Below are 8,199 nucleotides of genomic sequence, written 5' to 3' on the forward strand. Positions count from 1 at the left end.
TTACAGAAGTAATATATGGGACTTGGGGAGGGGGATGTAATGCTTGTAATAAACGTAATATTTTTTAAATTGGTGTGCTTTCTACTACATCTTTCTAAGCACATAGCTTAAAGCATTTTGCTGTGGCTGGGCAGGAGAAAAGGTGTGGCTAGTGACTAGAAAGGCAAAGAGAAAGGGCAAGCTCTCATTTTCTGACTAGGAATAAGCAGCAAAATGCATGCTATTGTCTTAAGGTGTGATTTTCTAAGTAATGTAATTCTACTTTCTTTGAAAACTCAGTTATTAAGCCAAGAGGAGTCAGTCCCTACAATCTTTTTAGAATATATAGAACATAACCTTGTCTTCTGTTGAGCCTTGACTAGAATTAAAAGGGAAAATAAGATATAGGGGAAGCAGAGAGACTTAAAGGCGGCTGACAAGAGGCATCTGGTACTTGCCTCCTCATAAAAAGAACCAAAATAGCACACACTGAGATAATCACACTTTGAATAGATTGTCTAGGAGAGAATACTGGATTCCAACAGAGAAGTGACAGGGGAGACCTGAAACAAGGAGAGGGAAGCTAGGCAGCCTGCTCATCCAGGACTGACTGGGATCCTGAATGGGCATGGGAAAAGGGCAGGTGAGAGATCCCCAGGATGGAATCCTCTCTTATGGCTAGGATTCTGTAGCGGAAATGAAATCCTAGCCATAAGACAGCATCTCGACCCTCATGGCCCTGAGACTAACATAGAGAGCTGCCTAGAAACTGCACAACATTGCTCCAGAGAGGGAGATCATGCTGGGTGTCACATACCCCCTGAGTCCTAAACAGCTGCAGTATAGTGCTAATCTGAGGACCCTTTCTCCATCAGACTGCCTCCTTCCCTGGGCCCCAGCAGCCTCTCCATCTATACAACTCTGAAACCCCACTGACATCCCCTACCCACAGTCTTAGCTGCTGCTGGCTGCTGCTCCCAAAATAGGAATATAAGCTATTGGCAGCAATCATGCTTCCACTAGCAGCTGAATGACAGAACATTGTCATATGTCCTAATGACAGACTCCCCTTTCTAAAGCCATCATAGCTGCTGACTTAGCTGCTAGAGCCAAAGCCCAAGCCACTGATTGAAACCACCCACCCTCAGCAGTGGGGCCACGGTGCATTTAAGAGCACCCGAAGGACAGACTATATGGCTCACAGCCACTACATGGAGCCATGGCACTTGCTCCCCAGACACCTGCCTATAGCTACCACTACTGAAAGGAAACCTAGCTTCCCCAGCAGCAAGGCACAGCGCAGCCAATGCTGTCCCTATCCAGGTATTCTTCCAGGGACCTGGGGATCACCCCACCCCTGCCTACCACAGCCAGTGCCTGAATGCACCACCAGGAGGCCTGAGGACACCACACTGGGGATGGAGAGCACCTGGTTTCATTCTCCACCACTGGCACCTGAGCACCCCTCCCAAGATCCTAAAGTGAGGCTCACCCAACCGGTCACTATTGACACAGGATTTTTTCAGGCTGCAAATCACAGCCAGGAGCACCTCTGTCCAGGCTTCGGGCTGTGCACAGTTCATGCTACTGGCCCAGATCCTGTCCCACCATAGCTCTGCACTTTGCCCACAGCTGGTCTGGGCATGCTGCAACCAGCTTCTGCCTTGGGCACTGGCCTCTGGACAAGGGGGATGTCACAGTGCCTGAAAACTCAGTGATGGCAGCAACTGCAGAGCCCCAAGAGGGTGTCACAGCTTCTGCTTAGGGAGTTCCAAGGTCTGAGCCACCAGGGAATGCCATAGTTCTCTTTCATTCCTTCTGCTGGCAGCTCAGCAAATAGGAGTATGTCATAGTTTTGGTTTGGGAAGTACTGATGTCTGGGTCCCCACAAGGGTCACAGCTCTGCACTCCTATGGTCTAGCCAACAGAAGCGTGTCACAGCTCTTTTTGCTCATGCTGTCCACAGCTCACCAAGCCAGCCAGAAATGTGGTACAGTCCTTTTTCCCCACTCTCCGCTGTTTGGTGGGTTTGAGGGTTTGTCCCACGACCAAGAAAAATGAAGTATGCAGACATCAGAGAGTGTGCAAGGCAGAGAAGAATTTTATTGAGCGACAGAAAAGCTCTTGACAAGAGGGGACCTGAAGTGGGTATTCCTCTGTGTGAAAGGGGGCCTGAAAGCAGGCTCAGATGTGTGGCTGAATCCAGGTTTTTACAGGTTTGGAATGGGGAGGCATGGGCTATAGGTATTCTTGGAAAAGGTAACATTTAATTGGTTAAAAAGTATTATTCAGAAAGAGTCAATCAGGAAAGAGAGGACAAAGAGGAATAGAAGTTCTCATGCTGGTTGTGGACTCTATCTGGAGCTGGAAGCTCAGTTTTGGGGCTTTAAATTATCTTTGGTTTGAAGGTTGGGTTTTACTGAGGACCCACCCCTGTATGCCTAGGAATTTGTCTTGTCTCCTGCCACTATCACTATCACCACAGCTGGCATCTACCTGCACACACCTCCTGTGGACTTGTCAACTGGTCCACCCAGCTCACCGAAGCCACCACTAACACTGGTGCAGACCACTCAGGAGCCAGAGGGTTGTCCCACCACTGCTACCGCCATTGCCCGCACCACATATGCTGCCCAGAGGCCCGAGGATATGCCCACCCACCAAATCCACTTCTGCCACTGAAAGCACCCAGACAAGTCATGTAGTGGCCCAAGATTCAGCCTGCCTGAACCTGCTAACACCAGTGTCAGCATATATCACCTTGTGGTCCAAGGAAAGCATACTTGGACCACTACTGCCACTAGTGGGGCCTGAGGACTGGCCCACTTAGCATTTCCATTAGTAGCAAGACTTAACCACAGATTCCACTAACAACCACAGCCTACACCCCTAAGGAGATTACACACACCACTGTCAGTGTTTACAAGCACAGAAATTATATGGTGACTATACTACTGCATATACCAGAATCAAAACTAAGTGCTCTGTCTAAACAATACCATAGATACATCTTCAGGAAAAGTCCTCCTCTATGAAAGCAAATCCAAAACGTTAGAAGAAGTAACTGCTACCCATAACTGCTACCCCAGATATGCAGATACAAATGTAAAGGCACAAGAAATGTAAAAAGCAAGGAAATATGGCACTTCGATTGGAACACAATAATTCTCCAGCAGTGGATTACAATGAAAAAGAAATGTACATCCCAGGGAAAGAATTCAAAATAAGGATACTAAAGAAGTTTAGTGAGATATAAAACAAAATGAATAATTAATACAAAGAAATTAGAAAAACATTTCAAGATACAATTAAGAAATTTACTAAAGGCATAAATGTCAGAAGAAAAATGAACCAAACGTAAGTCCTGGAACTGAAGAATCTATGGAAAGAAATAAAAAATTACATTAAAAAACTTCAGCAATAAAGTAATGGAGCAAAAGAAAAAAAGTCAAAACTTGAAGACAGGGCTTTTGAAATAACCCAGTCAGACAGAAATAAAAAGAATGAACAAAGCCTATGTCACATATGGGATACTATGAAGTGACCAAATTTTTGAGTTTTCAGTGCCCCATAAGGCAAAGAGAAAACCAAAGTGTTAGAAAGCCTATTTAATAAAATAATAGCTGAAAACTTCCCAGGTCTAGCAAGAAATTTAGATATCCAGATAAATAAAGCTCAGAAATTCTCAAATTGGTAAAATTCAAAAAGGTCTTCTCCATGGGACATTACATTCAAACTATTAAAAGTAAAAGACAGAATTCTAAAAGCAGAAAGGAAAAAAAAAAAGCAACCAGTTACTAATAAGGGAATCCCATCAGAGTAATAGTATTTCTCAGCAGAAATTTTGCAGGCCAGGAAAGAATGGGATAATATATTCAAATTGCTGAAAGAAAGAAAAATTGTCACCCAAGGATAATATACCCAGCAAAGTTATCCTTTGTCAATGAAAAAGGGTTAAAATATTTTCCAGACAAGAAAAGTCTGAGGGAATTTATCACTAGGTCAGCCCTACAAGAAATGCTGAAGGGAGACCTATGCCTAGAAGCAAAAGAACAATATCTGCTATAATGAAAACATAGAAATATGAAACCCACTGGTAGAGCTAACACAAAAGAAGAAAGAGAAAGGACTCAAATGTTACCACTAGAGAAAAGTGCCAAACCACAATGATAAACAGTAAGAGAGAAAGAAAGGAACACAGGATATATAAACAAGCAGAAATAAATTAATAAAATGACAGAAATAATCACTCACATATCAATAATAACCTAATATGTAAACAGATTAGACTATCCACTTAAAAGATATAGATTGACTGAATGGATTAAAAAACATAATCCAACTATATGCTGCCTACAGGAAACTCATATCATCTGTAGAGACATATAACAGTAAAAGTAAAAGGATGGAAAAAGATATTCTATGCAACTGAAAACAAAAAGTGAGCAGGAGTTTTACTTCTATAAGATAAAAATACTTTAAGTCAAAAACACTGAAACAAGACAAAGAAGGTCATCATGTAATTATGAAGGGATCATTTCAGCAAGAGGATGTGATAATTCTGGACATATATATCTCCAACACGGGAGCCCCAGTTATACAAAGCAACTATTATTAAAACTAAAGGGAGAGACAGAATACAATAAGATATCAGCTAGGGACTCCAACGTCCTTCTTTGCCATCGGACAGATGATATGCTTAGGCTTTATGTCTCCACCCAAATCTCATTTTGAATTGTAATCCCCATAATCCCCATAATCCCTCGGTGTCAAGGAAGAGGCCAGGCAGAGGTCACTGAATTGAATCGTGGGGCTGATTTCCCCCATGCTGCTCTCATGCCAATGAGTGAGCTCTCATGAGATCCGATGGTTTTATGGGGCGCTCTTCCCGCTGGCTCAGCAACTCTTCTTCCTGCTGCCCTGTGAAGAAGGCGTCTTGCTTCGCCTTCACCTTCTACCATGATTGTAAGTTTCCTAAAGCCTCCCAGCCATGCCGAACTGTGAGTCAATTAAACCTCTTTCCTTCACAAATTACTCAGTCTCGGGCAGTTATTTATAGCAGTACAAAAACAGATTAATAAAACAAGCCATTCAGACATAAAGTTAACAAAGAAATACTGGATCAAACTAGACTTTACACCAAATGACTCTAACAGACTACAGAACACGTACAGAATTTCCATCCATCATCTGCAGAATACACATTCTTCTCATCAGAACATGGAGCATTCTCCAAAATAGACCATATTTTAGGACATAAAACAAATCTCAACAAGTTTTTTTAAAAGAGAAATGATATCAAATATCTTCTCTGACCAAAATGAAATAAAACTAGAAATCAATAACTTTGGAAACTGTGGCATTTTAAAACATCCTCCTAAGTGACCATTGGGTAAAAAGAAAAGAGGAAATAAAAAAAATTCTTGAAACGAATGAAAATTAAAACATACCAAAATCTATGAAATGTAACAAAACAGTGCTAACAGAGAGGTTTAGAGCAGTAAATGCCTACATCAAAGAGGTAGAAAGACTTCAAATAAGCAATCTGATGTACCTCACGGAACTAGAAAAGCAGGAGCAAAACAAATCCAAAATTAGTAGAAGAAAAAATTAAAAGATAAGAGCAGAACTAAATAAAATATATACAAAAAAATCAATGAAAGAAAAACAAAAAAGACCTTGGCATCCAAAGGGAAAAGACAGAATCAAAGACACTGAAGAGGGGCCTGGGACATTATAATGTGGCTAGATGTTGAAAGGGGGATTTTCCTCATTGTTTTGTGCTATGAGACTTAATGTTGGCTTGCACCACCCACTTTTCTTCATCAATCTAATCAAAATGGCAACTTGGAAAAAGCATCAAAGTCAGTGCACATTAAAAACATGACCTAACTTTTCTTTCTAAATAGTTTAATAAATGCTTAAATAGAAACAGAAAAATAAAAGGATTTAAGGGAAAAGATGAAGTAGATGTTTATCATACTTCATCAAATCTGTTCTTTTACAAAGGCAATATACACAACCAGTCAAATCAGTCGCCACGTTTAGAAGCGTTCATGGGACACATTACTTTCCCAGCATTATTCGGAGCGTGTGGAATCTGGTGAGAGACAGAGGGAGACACAGTCTCTTTCCTTTAAAAGCTTGCTGACTCGAGATTGGGAGAAGGAGTGAGGACAACTCAACTGAAAAATTGACACTGTACTGCAAGTATTATAAGGAAGAGTATGAATTAAATGCCAGAAATGTCTAGATGTCAGGAAACCTAATTCTACTATGTTTCTTCACCCGCTTAGATAAAAATCTTTAAAATTTCTCTTTCATCCTTTACACTCCAGCGTAGACTTAAGTGTTATTCTTGGTACAATGAAAAATATCAATGAATACGAGAAGCAAACCTTTTCATTTAAAAGAAGGAAGCTACCCCTCTGAAAGTCAAGCAGTAGGAATGCAAGACTATGATTTATTTGGTAGCGTTGTGTCAACTCTTCATAGGATGAAAAAGCAGATCCTGTTCTCCCAAAGTTTATTTTACAAGAAACAAGTCTTTGAAGAGTCTGCATCCTTTTCTTCACCAGGTCACGGTAAGGTTACTTATCCTCCTGGGCTCAGTTCTCCGTTTATAAAACGATTACGATAATAATTGCTGTCTCACGTAGCTGCTGCCAGAATTAAATACGGTAGTAAAGATTAAAAAAAAGAAAGTATAGAGCCTGGAACTTTTAATGTGCGCTTAATAAATGTTCATTTCTATTAAAACTGTAGGTATGTGATACTTATGGCTTTCCAAAGCACAGTTACAGAACAGTCAGGACATTGGATTCCATTTGAGTTAAGCATGTATTTCATTTCATGAAAAGTGTCTCGAATGCTACTTTACCAAAATTTAGTTTTAAAATATCCCAGGATTTCAGCCAATTGGCTTGTTGTACCATCGTTATTGGTCTTTTAAAGTAACACACGGTACCTTCTTTGGGTGGTTACTATAAAGCTGAATGGTAAAGGATAGACCACAACTGTAGGAGAGAATAATGATATTGGTGATGCATGATATCCAGGAAGAATAGGAGGACATGAATTTGAGGGGAAGGTTTCAAACTGGGGAAAGTCTATTGACATGTAGATTTGCTGATGTCATTTCGGTAAAGGTCAGGTAAGCACCTAAGAACCAGGAAACGGGGTTTCATGCTGGTGAAGTCTTTCAACCAGACAATAATCTTCACGTGAAAAACTAAAGTAAAAATTATTAGAAAATTTTTAAAATTAAAGATTTGGGTTTTTAGTAAAGTTTTCCCTAGTCCCTGAATCCCTGTTTCTTAGCTGTTAAGTAAAACAATTAGATTAGCCTTTATCTTAAAGTCTACTGAAATTGATGGACAAAATTTGCATAGTCTCTGGGACTTAGTCCTGAAGACTTATCTGGAATACATGTAAAACTATTATTTATTTTCCATTATTCTTTATGTTGAAAACTCCCCAAATGCTTAAATCATAATTGCTCAAAAATATCTTGAAGAAAAATGGAAATATAAACAACCACGGAATGGGTTCCAGGTATTTGAGGAGCAGGCAATTCCTTAAAGAACGTAAAATAAATGGCCTGTAAAGGCCCTCCCCATTCATTGGTTGAAATGTTTTGATTTTCTACCTTTTTAACTAAGCTGACATTATATTATGCAAGAGAGATAAAAATATAAACAATCGAATGTGTTAACAGAAATTAGAGTATATCTGATGTATACCACCCATTGCTGCCTGAGAATAAGAGCATCGAGGGACTGGAGATAGGCCGGGCAGTTGAGAGGGGAACTGAAGTCAATGGGCCTGGAGCACGAGGCACTGCAAAGGCATGCAAATTTTTCCAACAATGAAGAAGCTGGGACTCTCAGGCTAAGTACATCAGGAAGCCCAAAGACACTGAGGTAGCCAGGGTGGGAATGAGCAAAAGATGCTGTGAACACAAACCAACTCAAGCTGCATTTTTCCTTTGCTGTCACACCACAACGTCCACAATCAACATGGAAAACTTCCATGACCAAACATGTGTGAGGTCTTCCACACACACCAGACAAATGGTCAGTTATGCAGCAGTCACCAGGTAGGCGCCCTCTAATTCAATTCCCGCACTATCTACCTGGAGACACCATTAAATCCCATAAGTTGAGGGCTCAGTCCCACAAGACCAGCTCCCCCACCCTCTTGCCTTTAGACACCAGTCTC

The sequence above is a fragment of the Aotus nancymaae genome, unplaced genomic scaffold (assembly GCF_030222135.1).
Source record: "Aotus nancymaae isolate 86718 unplaced genomic scaffold, 86718_ANA_hifiasm-v0.15.2.pri h1tg000033l, whole genome shotgun sequence".
NCBI classification, from domain to species: domain Eukaryota; kingdom Metazoa; phylum Chordata; class Mammalia; order Primates; family Aotidae; genus Aotus; species Aotus nancymaae.